Consider the following 18,451-nt stretch of genomic DNA (forward strand, 5'->3'; position numbering starts at 1 on the left):
AAGAGGGCAGGTTATAAATTGTTAATGAACTCAAAATAGATTCATCCAAGGAGGACCGTACGCTAGAGAAATAAAGTGCCCCCTAAAAAAGTTGCAATTGGCACTAGCATATTTCTTGTGAGTGTGGGAATCATAACATCTATAACTTTTTGTGTTCTCAAATACTTGACAAAAACACTATTGCTGCCAAAAATTGGATGAGAAAGTCAATTGATCTCTGATTGTGACCACCTGCAAGGAATCAAATAAGAGAGGCTTGAAGGACCAAGGATGTACTTTGTGGGATTGCTCCAATGTCTAAGTCAGGGAATGTGGGAGGATAAGATTATTGCAATAGTAAGATCAAATGAGAATGAGATAAGATAAGATGCCTTATCTTCCTTTGGGGGTCCTTTTTATATATGCATTCGCGAAACCCCCCTAACTCCGCCTGTGATGCACTTAATGTCCTAATTTTTTCACACACAGCCGGTCCCAAGCCCGGGTTAAGGAGGAGGGTTGCGTTAGGTAGCTGACAGCCAGCGTAAAATTTGTCGGATCACTATGATATGAATCCTTACCGAATATTTGTTGGGGCGTCCCCTACGAGCGACGCGTTGCACTTGAACCACCCGGGTGTAGCGAAAAGTGGGCGAGGGTGGGCTAGGTCGTCGCCCCGAAGCAACGCGCCGTGTCGGCGCCCGGGTACGGTGTCAAATATGCGAGGGTTCCTGCATCATTCTGGACGTAGGCAGGTAAAGACGTTAGTTCAGGAAACTAGGATTAGATTAGCAACTTGGAATATAGGGACACTTACGGGTAAAAGCATGGAAATTGTGGATACAATGATTAGAAGAAGAATTAATATAATTTGCCTTCAAGAAACTAAGTGGGTGGGGGAGAAAGCTAGAGAAATCGATAAATCAGGATTTAAACTTTGGTACATTGGAAAAGAAAAACATAAGAATGGAGTAGGCATTATTATAGACAAAAACTTAAAAGATAGCGTTGTAGATGTAACTAGAGTAAGGGATAGAATTATAAAAATCAAAATGGTATTAGGACAAGAGATAATAAATATCATTAGTGCTTATGCTCCTAAAGTTGGCTTAGCAGAAAATCTTAAGAGACAATTTTGGGAAGATATGGATAGTATTATACAAGGCATACCAGGGACTGAGAAAATATTTATAGGAGGAGATCTGAATGGACACGTTGGAAGAGATAATAAAAATTATAAAAGGATACATAGAGGATATGGATATGGAGACAAAAATGAGTCTGGGGAGATGATCTTAGACTTTGCTATGTCATATGATTTTAGTATAATGAATACTTGCTTTAAGAAAAGAGAAGAACACTTAATAACCTTTAAAAGTGGACAAAATAGAAGTCAAATAGATTTTTTTTTAACTAGGAGAGTAGATCGTTTATCATGTAAGAATTGTAAAGTTATTCTAGGTGAAAGTATAACCACACAACATAGAGTCTTAGTGTTAGATATATGCATTAAAAAATGGAAGAAAAAGGGTAAAATAAACCAGTGTAGGAGAACTAGATGGTGGAACCTAAAAGGAGAAAATATAATAAAATTTAAAGATAAAATGATCAAAGATGGGGATTGGACCTTAGAGGATGGGATAAATTCAAATACTCTTTGGAATAGATTAGCTAGCTCTATTAAAAAGATAGCAAAAGAGATTTTAGGCGAATCAAGGGGAAGATTCTCAAATAGCAAAGAAAGTTGGTGGTGGGATAAAGATGTACAAAAAATCAGAAAGACAAAAAGAATTTGGTATAAAACGTGGCAAAAATGTAGAAACAGAGATAACTTTGAAAAATATAAGGAGGCAAGAAAAGATGCAAAAAGGGCCGTTAGTGAAGCTAAACATAGATCATTTAATAGTTTGTATGATAGATTAGGTACAAAAGAAGGGGAAAGAGATATATTTAAACTTGCTAAAGCTAGAGAAAGGAAGAACAAGGACTTAGGAAATGTAAAATGTATAAAAAGTGAGGATGATATTGTCTTGGTTAAGGACGAAGATATTAAAGAAAGATGGGGAAGTTACTTTAGTAAGTTGTTTAATGAAAACCAAATAGAAGGCTTAAATTTAGAAATGTCAAATGAGGAAAAAAACTAAAAATATAAGATTTATTCGCAAAATTAGAGTTAACGAAGTTAAGTTTGCACTAAAAAAGATGAAAAATGGGAAAGCTATGGGACCAGATAACATCCCAATTGAAGTTTGGAAATGCTTGGGTGATAACGGAATTATATGGTTAACTAATTTATTTAATACAATTGTAAAAACTAAGAAAATGCTAGATGAATGGAGAAAAAGTACTTTAATACCTATATACAAAAATAAAGGAGATATTCAAAATTGTAATAACTATCGTGGAATTAAACTTATGAGTCATACGATGAAACTATGGGAAAGAGTAGTTGAACAAAGATTAAGGTTAGAAACGAAGATCTCAGAAAATCAATTTGGTTTTATGCCTGGGAGATCTACCACAGAAGCTATTTATCTTTTAAGAAGATTAATGGAAAAGTTTAGGGAAAAGAAGAGGGACTTGCATATGATATTTATTGACCTTGAGAAAGCATATGATAGGATACCTAGGAAAGTTCTATGGTGTGTTTTAGAAAAAAAGGGTGTATGTTGTAGGTATACTGATGTCATTAAGGATATGTACGATGGAGTAATGACTAGTGTAAAGACTATAGATGGAGAAACTAGAGAATTTCCAATTACCATAGGTGTACATCAAGGATCTGCTTTGAGTCCTTATCTTTTTGCTTTAGTGATGGACCAATTGACTAAGAGTATTCAAAAGGAGGTTCCATGGTGTATGTTGTTTGCAGATGATATTGTATTAATTGACGAAACTAGGGATGGAGTAGAGGCTGAGTTAGAATTATGGAGAGAAGCTTTGGAATCTAGAGGCTTTAAGATAAGTAGAAATAAAACAGAATATATGAAATGTAATTTTAGTAATGATAGGAGGAATATTAGAGACAAAGTTAAACTTGATGATGAAGAAATAAATAACACTTGTAGATTTCGATACATTTGATCTATTATGCAAGCTGAAGGAGAAATTGAAGATGATGTAATGCATAGAGTTAAAGCAGGTTGGGTAAAATGGAGAAGTGCTTCAAGTGTTCTATGTGATCGTAGAATACCCTTAAAATTGAAAGGGAAGTTTTATAGAACAGCTATAAGACCAGCTATGCTATATGGATCAGAATGTTGGGCGACGAAGAAACATAATATCCAAAAAGTAAAAGTTGCCGAGATGAGGATGCTTAGATGGATGAGTGGTATAACATTGAAAGATAAATTAAGGAATGAACATATTCGTGGTAAGTTAGGTGTAGCTCCTATAGAAGATAAGATAAAGGAGGGACGACTCAGATGGTATGGACACTTGCAACGTAGGCCTTATAGTGCACCTGTGAGGAAGAGTGACTTAGTTACTGTGGGGAGCAGTAGAAGGGGTAGGGGTAGACCTAAAATAACTTGGGAGGAGATAGTGAGTAAGGATTTAATATCTTTGAATCTATCAAAAGAAATGGTTCATGATCGCATAAATTGGCGGAAAAGGATTCATATAGCCGACCCCACTTAGTGGGACTAAGGCTTGGTTTTGTTGTTGTTGTTGTATTCGGGAAACCCCCCTATTGATTTCCCTACTAATGGATCACATGAGTTACATTTCAAATAGGTTACTAGGGAGTAAGGATTGGTGTGCTAACCCTTTGCTTTAATTAAATGGGTCTCTTTGGGTCTCATGAGCAATGCTCATTAGATGGACCAATACTCTATTGAGCAATGCCCATTTTTTGTTGCCTTATGAGCGGTGCTTACTAGATGGACATTTTTGGGCCTCATGAGCAATGCTCATCAGATGGACAAATTTTTTGTCGAGCAGTGCCCGTCTCTTGTTGCCTTATTAGCAGTGCTCAGTAGATGGACAAATTTTTTGTCGAGCAATGCTCATTTCTTGTTGCCACATGAGTTTTGCTCATCAAATGAGCATTTTTGGGCCTCATGAGCGATGCTCATTAGATGGATTAATTTTTTTGTCAAGCATCATGAACTGTGCTCATTAAGTGGACATTTTCGAGTCTCATGAGTGGTGCTCATCAGATGAACCATTTTTGGTGAGCTGTGCTCACTTCTTGCTGTCTCATGAGTTGTGCTCATCAAATGGGTGTCTTTGGACTTCATGAGCGGTGCTCATTAGATGGATCATTTTTGGTGAAATGTGCTCACTTCTTACTACCTCACGAGTTATGCTCATTTCTTGTTGCCTCACGAGTTGTGCTCATCAAATAGACGTCTTCGGACCTCATGAGCGGTGCTTATTAGATGAGCCAATTTTGGTGAGCTGTGCTCACTTGCTTTAAACAGATAAAGATATACGTATTGTCATATTTCTAACTATCATTTTTTTTTAAGGGACGGATTGAGCTGAATTTGAACAAATGATTGCTAAGAAAAAGAAAATAAAAAAGTGGCTTTTCCAAGAAAACAATCTAAGGGGAATCATCTTAGGCGCAGGAAACTCCTAGAATCAAGAGGAAGCTCCTCCTTTTTCCTCTGCTACTGCTACTGAGGGCTTTGATTTACATGATTCTATAGTTTTTGGCATGGCCCTTTGACTTGCGGTTCCCCTAGAGAATTCCTATGAGCTGAAGATGATGCTTCCTGAGGCTCTGGGTCCTGTTGTGCATCACGCTGCATATTGGGTATGATCTGTGCCTTCCTTTTCATGGTGATGACCTCTTCCAAATTGATATACTTTTGAGCTTGTGCCATAAGTTCTCCTATATTAACTGGGGGTTTCTTTCCCAAGGAATTCAAGAAATCACCAAGCTGGAGGGCTATTGTCAAAGCGGTCATCGTGACCCCATGATCTAAGTTTTTGATTTCTAGAGTTGCATTAAAAAAGCGACGCATAAATTTCTTTAACGTTTCCCTCTCTCCTTGAATAAGACTCATAAGGTGGGCTAAATTTTTTGCCTTTTTTTGACTGCTGACAGGATGTCTTACAAACTGCTGTTCTATTTCAGAAAATGATCCAATTGAGCCATACTTTAAAGTCCGATACCAAGCCCTAACATTTCCCTTAAGAGTTGTTGCAAATGCTCGACACATAATTGCATTGGGTGCACCTTGCAATTGCATTAGCATTCTGAAGGTATCGAGGTGATCTAAAGGATCTTACAACCCATCATACCCTTCAATGTTTGGCATTTTGAACTTATTAGGCAAAGGAATCTCCATTTCCTCCTTGGTGAAGGGAGGGTCTGAAGATTTGGTTAAAGCTTCCATAACCAAGGGTTGATTGCGAACTTCCTTCACCAACTTCTTGGTTAGTTTTTTTGAATTTGTCCTCAAGTTCCTGAGATTGTTGTTCATAAACTGTCACATTATTGGCATCTTCTATTTTTTTGGTTAGGTTTGATATCCTCACAGCTGCCTTTTGTGATGCCACCACCTTTCCTTAGGTGTTGCTTCTACTTGATTGGCCTTTGGATCTTGTTCCACATGATCCTTTTTTTTTTTTTTTTATGGTAGGATCATGCTGAACATATCTTCCGCCCTCTTTTGAAAAGTTAAGAATTCGTTTAGGGGCACACTTTGCAATGAATTGTCCACTAGTGTGGAGTGAATTGATTGGGGTGATTGATCCCCTACAATAGGTCCTGATTTGGAGTTATGCGACGTGGCCATGGTCAAAGATAAGAATCCTCCTGAGTTTTCACAGATGGTGGCAACTGTTGTTGCTAAAAATTGGCTGGACAAAGTAGACTGATCTTTGATCATGACCACCTGTAAGGAATCAAACAAGAGAGGCTTGGAGGACCCGGGTTGTACTTCGGGGGATCATTTCGATGCCTAAGTTAGGGAATATGGAATTATAAGATTATTGCAATAGTAAGAATAGATGAGAATGCGATAAGATGAGATGCCTTACCTTCCTTCAAGGGTCCTTTTTATAAGCATTCGACAATCTCTTCCCAATTGATTTCCTTACTAATGGATCATAGGGGTTACATTTCAGATAGGTTACTAGGGAGTAAATATTGGTGTGCCAACCCCCTACTTTAATTAACGGATGTTACCTTCTGTCCATTAATCCCTCGATGTATTTTTAGTTTTTGGTCTTACATTAGTTAATGTCGTGTTTAATGCCAAGGACTCTTTTAGGATATATCAAACAGATTTAATAGCACGAGGAGAGAACTTGTCTTAACCAGTATGTGGAATATGAAGCACAACAGAGTACATGGATGTTTTTGGATACATGATGGAGAAGGGAATTTGTCCCTTTAGAACACTAAAGGGCATATGTTGAGTAGAAAACAAGTTGTGGTCCAAAAGGTTTTGGGAACATGCATATGAAGGAGTAAAAACCGTGCTATGTTAGGTAAATATCTATTTCTTGTTCAGCTACTCCATTGGAGTATGTATACATGATGATTGATGAATAATCTTTTTGGCTAAGCAAAAATATTGAAGCTCATTTGCACAAATTCAACTGGATCATCATATTGAAAAATTTGAATACCAATGCTAGACGGAGTTTCTATTTCCTAGTAGAATTGAGTAAATACATTCAAACTTATCTTTTAACAAATAGATCCAAGTCATATGCGAAAAGTTATCTACAAAAGACAGAAAATATTGATGACCAGTCAGATTCTTGACTTTACACGAACTTCACATATCCAGTATGAATAAGAGAACAATAATTAACTACGAGCTTCAACTCTAGACAGAAAAGATGTCTTAATATGCTTTCCTAATTGACATGAAGAACACTCAAATTGGGAAACGGACTTGAACATGGGAAAATTGAGGAACTCGTATGATAAGAACTGGATCCACCACAGCCATCATTGAAATAGTACATGCCATCCTTCTCAAGCCATCCACTATTCCTCTTTGTCTAAAGATCTTGAATGACACAAAGAGAAGGAAGGAAGGTCACAAAATAGCTACGAGACTTCGTTAATCGATTAATGGATAACAAGTTCAAGGAAAATTTAGACATATATAACACAGAGGAAAGAGGAATGGAAGGGATAGAAAGAATATTGCCAGAACCAAAGACTGGTGTGACCAAACCATCAGCAAGAGTAACCTTAGAGTGTAAAGTAGTCGAGTTCAAAGACTGGAACAAATTACGACTACTTATCATATTGGAGGCAGCACCTTAATTTATAACCTAAGGTGAGGAGGATAGAGAGGCAAGAAGACAGGTTGTATTTGTTTGGGCCATAGTTGCATTAGATGTATAAGACTGAGTTTGGAGTTGTTGAAATATGTAGTCAAGATTGTTGTACTTCACTAGTGACATGGTAGATGATATACTTAACTGCTGAGTGGCTAGGTGCATTTGAATTGTCAATAGTAGAATTGCACTCAGCAAGAGACTTATTGGCCCAAGCTGGTTTCCCAAGGAGATCTCAACTGCAATCAATGGTATGATTGTCTTTGCCACAATGTGTGCAAATGTGAGAGTGGTCACGACGAACTCCTCGCCTTAATACACAACCGCTGCAAATATCGCAATCCAAATCTTGTCCTTGTACTCCATAACTTCCGTACCACGGTAAGAGGTAGTACAGTAGTAACCATGGCTGGATTATCATGGGAAGAAGATTGATAAGAAATCAGGCAACAGACTCTTGCACAAACAGCAATTCAGGATTTCAAAAATCCAGAACTTATAGCACTTCAGAACTTCCAAGATCCAGAACTTCAAGAGGCAACTATGACTACATAATTGAGGTTACAAAATTCTAGGAGGAATTACTTAATCACAAAGAGCAGGGCGCTTAATAAACAACCTTGCCAGCAGCCATAGGCATTATGGATGGCAGCAACTGGAAATGAGTGCAGGTAAGAACAGGGAATAAGTCTTCGAACACCAATCAAAACCAACCAGCAGTTGATACAAGATTGCAAGCAATAAATCAGGAACACAAAGCATCAAAACAAAACAAACCATGAATAGTACCAGCCCGTGAAACAGAGGAACAGCACAGCAGTACAATAGAAACAGAGTATAATTGACTTCACATAAGAAAACCACCATAAAAATAAACATCTTCCTGCCACAGGTTCTGCACAGCCCAACCAAGGGGAAGGGTGTCACTAAATGACTCTCAAATCGACTAGCAAATCGGATTTGAGGACTGATTACGGGAGGATAAGAAAACATAAAAAAGCGAAACACAGAGTATCAAAATCAATTCAGATAAATTTAGAGGTGATCAATGCTCTGATAGCATGTTGTAACTTTAGATATAGGGGAGAGTGGAAGAGGAGAAGAGGAGAAGAAGAGTACAGGAAGAGTTGTGCGGCAGTTTCCTAGAGCTCCAGGTCTGCCTTCATATATATTATTAATAATAATAAAGACTTAAGGACAAAAATACCCCCACTAACGCAAACTAATTACTAAAATAACGCATTCTCTTCTAACAGGAAGAAACCTGAGATATGGGTTATATTATACGTCAAAGATGCATAGATAAGCCGTGTCTGGTTACTGTTAAGCTTAATGGTGTACTTGATTTTATTGAAAGAAAATGAGAGAATTGTGTAGTGTTGGGATTGAAATTGTAATGCTGCCAGTGATGGTGGAGGTCAGAAAAGGGCTTCCCTGTATGCTTGAGAATCGAAGATAAGAATCAGGAAAGTTTTACATGACAGTTCATTGAAAGAAGACACAGCGTGGATCCTGTGTGAATCTGGTTTAATGTCATATGAAGCAGAGGTGGTGAAATCAGTTGTCAACATAGGAAATGTGGTAGAAGAAGAGTTGGACAAGTGTGGTGGGCGGGCAGTAGAGAGAGACTGGAGAAAATATTATATGGTGTATTTATTCGGTTTGATCACGATTTTTATGACAAAGTTGTGGAAGAATGTGTGTGGAAAGAGGAGTAGGGAGAAGGGTGTGAGCAAAGAAGAGTAAGGGTTTGGGAGGACAGTGGAATGGGTCTGTGGGAAGAGGTAAGGAGAGATTCTTGAGGATTTCTGGGATGATGGTTACTCTGGGTTGGGAGGGGTGGGATTGGTGTGTGTTCAAGGGATGGTGAAAGGGGAGAGGAAATTCAATTTGGGTTTTATAGAGTTTGTGAGTTTATATATTTTTTTATTTTAAAACTCTTGGTAAATTAAGAGTTTGACTCATAGTTTAATCTTCTTTGACATGCTGTCATTCTGAGCTGAAATGTAGAACAAGTTAGAAGGGAACAATAACAGGACATTTAATCTCAGCATGACAGGAGCAAGAGTTTGGTTTTAAGGTAAAAACAGACCAGCGGCAGGAGCAATTAGAACAAGTTAGAAGGGAACTTAATTAGCATCGGTTATCTTGTAAAAGAGGCAATAAATGGTCACTTTTAAGTATTTTGGTTTTAAGGTAGTCTGATAAAGTCAATATTGTACCAGCCTTGAGTCTTCTGTCCTACTGATGTGGTTCTTCATTGTGCCTTTTCACTTCCAGAACATGAACCATTTCCATTTTTTGTTTTTGACAGATTACTAATAATGGGATTGTTACTGTTTTTTTTTTAAATTGAGTTTTCAGTGTGTTTTCATTCTTCTCTTGGCTTAAATATATATATAAATACACAAATATCAAGCCTTCTTCTCACTTCATATGTAGATTACGTATATACAGAGGGAAATGCCTGCTATTCAATTGCTTCATCAGTTTTACAAGGGAAAAAAAATATCCATGAAAAAATTCATTCCATGTGGAATGTCTTCAATGCTCAGTTTTCATTGAACATTGCTGAGAAGAATATGTAGTTAGGTGTATCAGTGGATTATATGTATATATATATAAAGGGGCACCCCCGGGCCTCAAGGCTCCCCACCGTGAGGGTAGGGGGAGGGGTTGTCAAGAGTGTACACATGCTTACCCTTTTAGTAGATTATCTTTATATATACTGTGAAAATGCTTGGTATGGATCTAATGTAGATACATCTAAATGTGGTATAAATGAGTGAATTGGATTGGTCTATAGCTGTATGCTTGATTTGATGGCAATTAGAATTATAATTTAAAACTAATTAAAATGGTTTCATTTAAGTTGAAATTTCTTACTTCAAAGAAAGATGCATATGATGGTGCTGGGTTCTGGCTGAGTGGTCAATCGTTCTTTCTTGCCTCTAATTTTTTTTTTTTTTTTTGAGCTCTAGAGTTACATGTTGGAATATGGTTGTTACGCTCCAAAACTTGGGGGAGTGCCAGAGAATCAAAGAAAATATATTGCTATTGCTATTTAAAGCATTGAGTGGAGGTATGCATCTTCTTGGCCATTTCAAGTAAACAACTAGGGTATACTCTCTCTCTCTCTCTCTATATGCATGTATGTATATATGTGTGTATTTGTCTGTGTTTGCATGTGTCGACAAATCTAATTCTTCTCTTAAAATTCAGAATCTTCAAATATAATTTTCACCTATTTTTCTGCTACTAATGTATAAGTTGACTCAAATTTCTAAAAAAATTGTAAAATATAAGCTTGTGCATGTAAGTCAAAAATTCAAAAATCTCTACTTAGATCCATTTCACATGTTGTTCCTGCTTGGTTTACTCTTGTGTTTACTTTCGCATAATTTTTATCCTATATTTGTGAAAATATTCATGAGACTAGTTTTTGCAGTTTATTTTGGGGGGCTTGTTAAGCTTGTATGTTACAGTTAAAGCTTGTGTTAAGTGTCCAGCTTCTGCACAGGGGCTTGTCATCACTCTTAACAGCGAAGTTGTAATTCTTTTGTTTTTTTCTTCCTCCTCTTTTGGAAATTTATATTGAGTCTGAATTATACAATGGAAGGTAACTCATTTTACATCCCGTATCCCTTCCTGCTTCTCTCGGAATTCAAACACGAAACTTCAACAAGTATATTTTAAGTTTTGATTGTTGGGATGTGTCCTAAGGGCTAAGAGACACATCCACCTACACTGGTTATATATTACACGAGCTTTGAGGACATGTCCCAGTTTGCCATTTTTTTTTATTTTTATTTTTAAAATTTTTTGAGAGGTGTACAATTAAGTTTACCATTATACCTCCAAAGTATTTTTTTGAAGGCTAATTCACAGTTTATTAGAGCATGAATTAGGTATTGTAAAATAAAAAAAATAGAAAAGCAGGTAAAATCAAGTTACCAAAAAAGAAGTACCTACTGCTATGAATCAGTTAATGGTAGTTTGTCAGCATTGATTAAATGGTTATTTGTAAATTTGGAGGGATTTTTGTTTTTTGAAATATGTTGAAAGAAAAATAACTTCTCTTCCCTTAATTAATTTAATGAATGAGAAAAAATCTAAAAGCATTGTCTTATAGATTGAGAATAGATTTATCATTTTGATATTTTATTAATGAAAAAAATATGGAATGTAGGATTATTAAGGTCACGTTTTGGTTTTCAAAATAGTTATTCATAGGAATAAAATAATTATACTAGAAGAATTTTGGAGATGGTATTAAAAAAAATGTTATTTATCATACATCAAATAAAAATCTTAAAATTTTTTGTAATTCATAATAAGGAATAGATATGAAATAGTTATTTTCAATTTTATTATGGGTATGAGAATATTTACTTCTTTCTTATTTTGTGTTAGATGGAATGATAAAGAATATATAATACTAGTAGAGACCCGGGGTATGATTTCAAAATAAAAAACAAAAAAAAGAGTAACTCGGTGCAAAATGCTTCCGCGTATGTGGGGTCTAGGGAAGGAGTGGACCATAATCGGCCTATAGTACTTAGCCTTACCTTGCATTTTTGCAAGAGATTGTTTCCATGCCTCGAACTCATGACCTTCACGGGTATGATTTCAAAATATAGGTCTTAAATTCAAATTATTATTAATTAAATTATAACAAATTCTGTGCTATAAATGGTAATAATTTTATATATAATTTACAATTAAAATTATTAGATAGTGTTTCAACTTCATGTGTTAAAGTAAAAAATAATTTGAAAACAATGCTAAAAAATTAATAAATTTTGGCAACATTTCTTCTATATTTAAAATGTTACAAATTTAATTTGTAGAAGTTCAAATAAGTTTGATTAAATGAACTTATATATTCGAACTTAAGTACTTAATTCAAACTCTCACACATAACCACCAAACAATCAAATCTACTCAATATTAGATATTAATAAATAAATAAGTTTCAAGCACATAAATACTAATAGATTAGAATAAATGAAGGGGATTTCTGTATAGAAACATGAGCATTTGATGTATCTTATGCAACTAGATGTATAAAATCACCACAGAACTTATGAATTTCATATTAATTTGAAGAAATGGAAATCTATTTAACCCACTACAACATTCATATTCCTTTTACTGTCAATTTTGTATGATTTGTAAGCGTATCTTAAAAATACTATATTGTGTGGTGTTGACTGAAAAATAAAATACGGTCACAGAAGTTATAGAACTATGTATAAAAATATAGGAGTTGACTTTAGATAACTATGATTCACTATTGGAATACCTAACCTTAAATCCTAATTTATAGTTGTAGGAGGGTTACTTTGTATGGGCTCTAGGTGCATCTAATCAATCCTATAAACATTAAGGGCAAATCTTATTAAAATCAAATTAATTTTATTAATTCAATTTAAGGCACTATATAATTTATAGACTTAAAACTATGCTTAAACCATGCAAAATGAACCCACTATATATATCCGTTTTCCTAAAAAAATTTATAAATTATAATTGTAACCACTAAGCGAAAATAGCAATAGTTCGACAATGTGCATCAAACCTCAACGATCTAACATTGCAGTGCATAATGTTGATTCAAAACCACTAAATAATCAATAAAAAAGATGGAAAATTCACCTAAAAAGGAATTTTTATTGAGATGTTCAGTAGAATTTGGAAAATAAAGCATAGAATCTCATTTATTCTATATCCAAAAATTTTGTTAATAGTAAATGGTATTCAGAGCTATTGAGTTTCATTATGCTCACAAATACATGACAAGTTTATTTCAAAACTCTCCAAACTCCAACTTGAGCACAAGCTCATAGCAAAGGTATCCAATGCTCGCTTTCAACTAAAAAAAAGTCAGTTAACAAAATAGCGAATCATGCTAGAACATCTAACAAAAGGCTCACGCCACCCGAAGAAGTCGTGGTCAAAGCTCTATTAAGTTTTAGATTTATAAAAAGGTAAGTATTATTAAGAAGTTAAAACAATTTAAATAGAGACTAATATAGTAATTACAAATCAACACTCCAAGAGGCATAAGAATCCTTTTGCAGATCCTTTAATTTAAAGTCATCCTAAATTTTCTTGATTTTATATCATAAATATATAATTCTCACTCAAGAAAATTGTAGTAAATGAGCAAATTGATCAAGTCATGATTCCCGTAGCAGAAGAAAGAACAATTTGAAAGAAATGAGGCTTAGCTAATGGCTTGGCTAGGCATTGTGTGCCATCCAATAAGAGATGAGGTTCATTGTTTTGTAATTGAAAGACTACAAGTGATGAGCAAGTGTGATCATTGAATTTGTTATTTAAACCTAATTTGATCACTATCTTTTAATTCTTGCAATTTAACTCATCTGTTAGACCATTGCGTTTAATTTTCATATATTAAGTTATTTTTGAAAGTCAGAACACTTTTTTTACCAATTGTTGTTTTCATTTAACTTTTTTGTGTTCTTAAATAGTTTTCACTCTCTAAGTCCACAAGCTTTGTTTACTATATCTTTTTTTGATTGATACTAATTAGGATTGTGAATTTAAAATGTAAAAACTCTTAGAATGGCTTGTCAAGTTTATAAATAGTTCAGTTGATCCCAAAAGTGAGACGTGCTAGCTATTGAGACAAACTAAAGGGAGTAAGTGAATTGCTTGTTGACATTACTCTTATCATACATGGATATTTTTGTTCTAATTAAAAATAATTTTGATATCATGTTGGACATAAAATACATAGAATTTTTTTTATATGAATGTGATGTTCCCAATATTTTTAAATTTAAATGATTTGTATTCTTCTTGATAATTAGGATATTATTTGGAGAATATATGTTCTTACAAATAACAAAAAAAAGAAAAGAAAAGAATTTTATGGTTTAAATCCGCACCTTGAATATCTAAAACATAAGAAGATATTATTCTCTAAATAGATTCTCTCTTTCTAATTAGGCAAGATATTTTTATTATCTTATAACCTCATGATCACATTTGTTACTCTTCTTTTGTGGATTTAAGATTGTAGGACCTAAAAAATCTAGTATACAAAAACCAAATGCATGTTTTCAATGGATTATGCACAGAGCATATCCTATATTTCAATTTCATTTTCTCTTTTATTGTCTCTCTCTAAGTTATTGTTCAAGTACGTATATGATTACTTAAATTAATTGACTTAAAAAAGCACATGACTATTTAAAAAGTTTATCTACTAAATTTATCACCTTCTTGAATACTTGCCAACATTACTCATAAGAAAGTGAAAAAATTAAGAGAGAATAAAGAGTTTGTAAGTCAATGACTAGAGTAAGCTATTTCAAAAGAAGTGAAAGCTATTATGATAATCATGTTTTATGCAGAGAAGTGTATGAATATAAGGCCTGTCCAAGAGCAATCCGATATTCAAGCTAGTGGGATGTTGTCCCCACTAGAGAAACAAATAGAGTTGTGGCTTGTTTAAAATTTTCAATGCCTTCACTATAGTTTCACAAAGGAAAAAAAAAAATAAAAAAATAAAAAAATAAAATGTACTCTGTAACCAAAAAGTAGAGTCTTTAATGACACAGATTGATTTTCATGAAAATGAATGAGAAATTGCTTCTTCTTTTTTTTTCTTTTTTTCTTTTTCGAAAAAAAAAAAATGAAAACCAAATTCAAAGATCAAATTCTTTCCTCAAAATACAAAGACTAATGTCATACATATGAGGCTTTACCCTATAAGTAGAAAGAAAGAAGCTTTTCAGTAGAAACTTGTTGACGCGCAACGATTTTAATCTTTCGATCAACAAAATAAATAACCACAAAGAACATTCATAGGAAAAAATGTAGACGAGAGATTTTACGTTGTTCGGCAAGATTGCCTACGTCCATGGAGCGTGCATCTAGAGAAAAATTTACTATGAAACGATGGCAGTACAAGATTTGATCATACTCTCCCTCGATCCCAGATCCCCTGTACACCCCTTCACCTGCAAACTAGTGAAGAAAAAATCTTTCTAGAGAGAAAACCCCCTTTAGCTCTCTTTGCACAAAATGACAAGCAATACTCTTTTTTTCCTATGACTTACAAACATATATATGACATCACACAACCGTTGAATTTAGAGACGATCCAACGACTGTGATAAAAGCCACAATAAATAAATAAATAAATAAAATATATTTTTTAACAATCTCTACCTTGACTTTTAATCACAGCCAAGCACACATTCCATTCCCAGACTCTGGGATGCTCTGTTAACAATGAACAAGAGACTGCATTAACTAAGTCCAGACAACGCTTGAACTTAGCTAATGTAACAGGCTTCGTGAGCATATCTACAGTATTTCCATTTGTGTGGATCTACAATAAATGGAACTTGCCACTTTCAACCCAACCTCTAATTGCATGGTACCGCACGTCAATATGCTTCGTGTGAGAGTGGTAGACCTGATTTCTTACCAAGTGGATCGCACTATGACTATCACAGAATACATGTAACCTATCCTGCATAACACTAAGTTCTTGAATCAGTCCAGTTAACCACAAAGCCTCTTTACCTGCCTCTGCCAAAGCTATGTATTCAACTTCTGTAGTAAACAAAGCTATATTAGGTTGCAACATAGCTTGCCAACTAATGGAACCACCACTCATGGTAAAAATGAAGCCAGAAGTAGACGTCCTCTTATCCAAATCACCTGCATAATTAGAGTCCACATAACCCTGAACACTACAATCATCAGTATTTTCAAAAAAGATACCATAATCAGAAGTGCCACGCAATATCTGAAAATCCATTTCACCGCATTCTAATGCATTCTACTTGGATTAGCCATATATTTGCTTACCAAACTAACTGCATATGACAAGTCTAGTCTACTACGTACCATAGCATACGTCAAACTCCCTACTACACTGCCATAAGGCACATTAGCCATATCCAACTTATCCTTATCAGTAGAAGGACACAATTTAGTAGACAACTGAAAATGAGCAGTTAGTTGTGTACTTACCAGTTTAACCTTATCCATATTAAACTTTTCCAACACCTTCTCAATATACTTACCCTGTGACAACCACAAATTTTTCTGTTGTCCGTCCCTCCTGATTTCCATGCCAAGGATCTTTTTAACTGCACCAAGATCCTTCATCTCAAACTCATTTTATAACCTAACTTTCAATACATTCAACTCATCAGTACTGTTTGAGGCAATTAACATGTCATCCATATATAGCATAAGGATTACATATACACCACTGTTAAGCAATCTAAAGTAAACACAACTGTCATAACTGCTTCTAACATTCCTAATCCTCAACATATAAGAATCAAACCTCTTATACCATTTCCTAGAGGATTGCTTTAAACCATAAAGAGACCTATTCAACTTACATACCAGGTGTTCTTTACCTTGTTCCACAAGCCCCTCCGGTTGCACCATAAAGATATCTTCCTCCAACTCACCATGAAGGAAAGCTGTCTTTACATTCATCTGTTCCAGATCTAAATCATGCATGACAACCAATGCTAACAAGGATCTAATAGAAGCATGCTTAACAACAGGAGAAAAGATTTCATTATAATCTATACCTTCTTCCTGTTTGTGTCCTTTTGCTACTAACCTAGCCTTATATTTTATCCCTTTTGATTTTAAAGTAGGTTCTTTCTTTCTGAAAACCCACTTACAACCAACCAGCTTCTTGTTCTTGGGCTTTTGAACCAACACCTAATTGTTATTCTTATGAAGAGACTCCTTCTCCTCCACCATGGCTCTAAACCAACTATCTCGTTCTGAACTCTAAACTGCTTCCTGAAAATCAGAAGGATCTCCGCTACTAGTAATCAGAGCAAATGCAACTAAGTCCTCAAACCCATAGCTGATTGGAGGCTTAACATTCCTCCTTTCTCTGCTGGTGGTTAGCCCTGTAGGCTCATGTCTATTAATTGTCTGAGAAATTTCCCGAGGAACTGTAGCCTGTCTCACTGAATCCTATGCAACAGAATCAACAACAGCAGTCTGAGTATTACCCATACCTAAATTCTGAATACTGTCCAGCTTCACCTGAATAGGTACTCCCGTTGAATTAGACTCTACCTTCATATCAGCATTCTCCTTCAACATGGCTTCCTCATCGAAGACCACATCCCTGCTAATGACCACCTTACATGCAATAGGGTCCCACAACCAGTATCCCTTCACTCCTTCTTGGAAACCAAGAAATACTCATAGTTTGGACTTATAGTCCAACTTTGATCTTTCCTGTTCTTGCACATGCACATACGATGGACAACCAAATATTCTCAACACAGAGTAATCTACTAGCTTACCTGTCCATACCTCCTTAGGAATCTTTGCGTCAATAGTTGTAGAAGGAGACCTGTTTACTAGGTAGCATGCCATACTCACTGCTTCTGCCCAGAATGACTTAGGAAGATTAGCTTGAATCCTCATACATCTTGCCCTCTCTAGTAATGTTTTCTTCATCCTTTCAGCCACTCCATTTTGCTGTGGTCCATGTGGAACTGTATAGTGTCTAGTGATCCCCTCTTCCTTACAGAAGTCAATTAACTGGCTGTTTATGTACTCCAGTCCATTGTCAAATCTCGGAAACTTCACCTGTTTCCCTATTTGTTTCTTTACTTGAGTTTTCCATTCCCCGAACTTACTGAATACCTCACTTCTGTGCTTCAAAAAATACATCCAGACTTTCCTAGATAAGTCATCAATAAATGAGACAAAATAAATAGCATCACTATGAGATTGTACCTGTATTGGGCCCCATACATCTAAAAGAATGTACTCTAGCACCTCCTTGCTCGTATGCTTTCTTGTTCTGAAACTCACCCTGTGCTATTTACCAAACAAATAGTATTTACAGAACTTAAGCTTAATATAAGAATTACCTCCTAGTAAGTTCTACCCGTGCAACTCTTGCAAACCACGCTCACTCATGTGACCTAGCCCCATATGCCATATAGTAGTATCATTTGTATTTGTATCTGAAGAGGTACTAGCTGTAGCTCCACCTATCACTGTGCTACCCAATAGAGTATACAAACTATTCCTCAGATGACCATTCATTACTACCAGTGAACCTCTAGCCACTTTCAGCACACCATCCCTAACTGAAAAAGAGAAACCATTACTGTCCAAAGAGCCCAAGGAAATCAGATTTTTTTTTTCAAATATGGAACATGCCTCACATCTTTGA

At 35.3% G+C, this 18,451-nt stretch overlaps 1 protein-coding gene across 10 annotated transcripts in view; it reads left to right on the plus strand.

Annotated features, from left to right (window-relative positions):
* The window catches only part of LOC131156317 (uncharacterized), a 75,590-nt gene that overhangs the window by 8,712 nt on the left and 48,427 nt on the right, over positions 1 to 18,451 (plus strand). For 2 of the 10 annotated variants that reach the window (XR_009136971.1, XR_009136963.1), the window contains exon 2: positions 10,209 to 10,353. The gene's annotated coding sequence lies outside the window, so the exon portion shown is untranslated. Of the gene's footprint in view, positions 1 to 10,208; positions 10,870 to 18,451 lie in introns of those variants that run through there. The other 8 variants (XR_009136967.1, XR_009136964.1, XR_009136970.1 and 5 more) reach the window with 5 other exon arrangements.

Source organism: Malania oleifera, chromosome 5 (assembly GCF_029873635.1).
Source record: "Malania oleifera isolate guangnan ecotype guangnan chromosome 5, ASM2987363v1, whole genome shotgun sequence".
NCBI lineage: Eukaryota > Viridiplantae > Streptophyta > Magnoliopsida > Santalales > Ximeniaceae > Malania > Malania oleifera.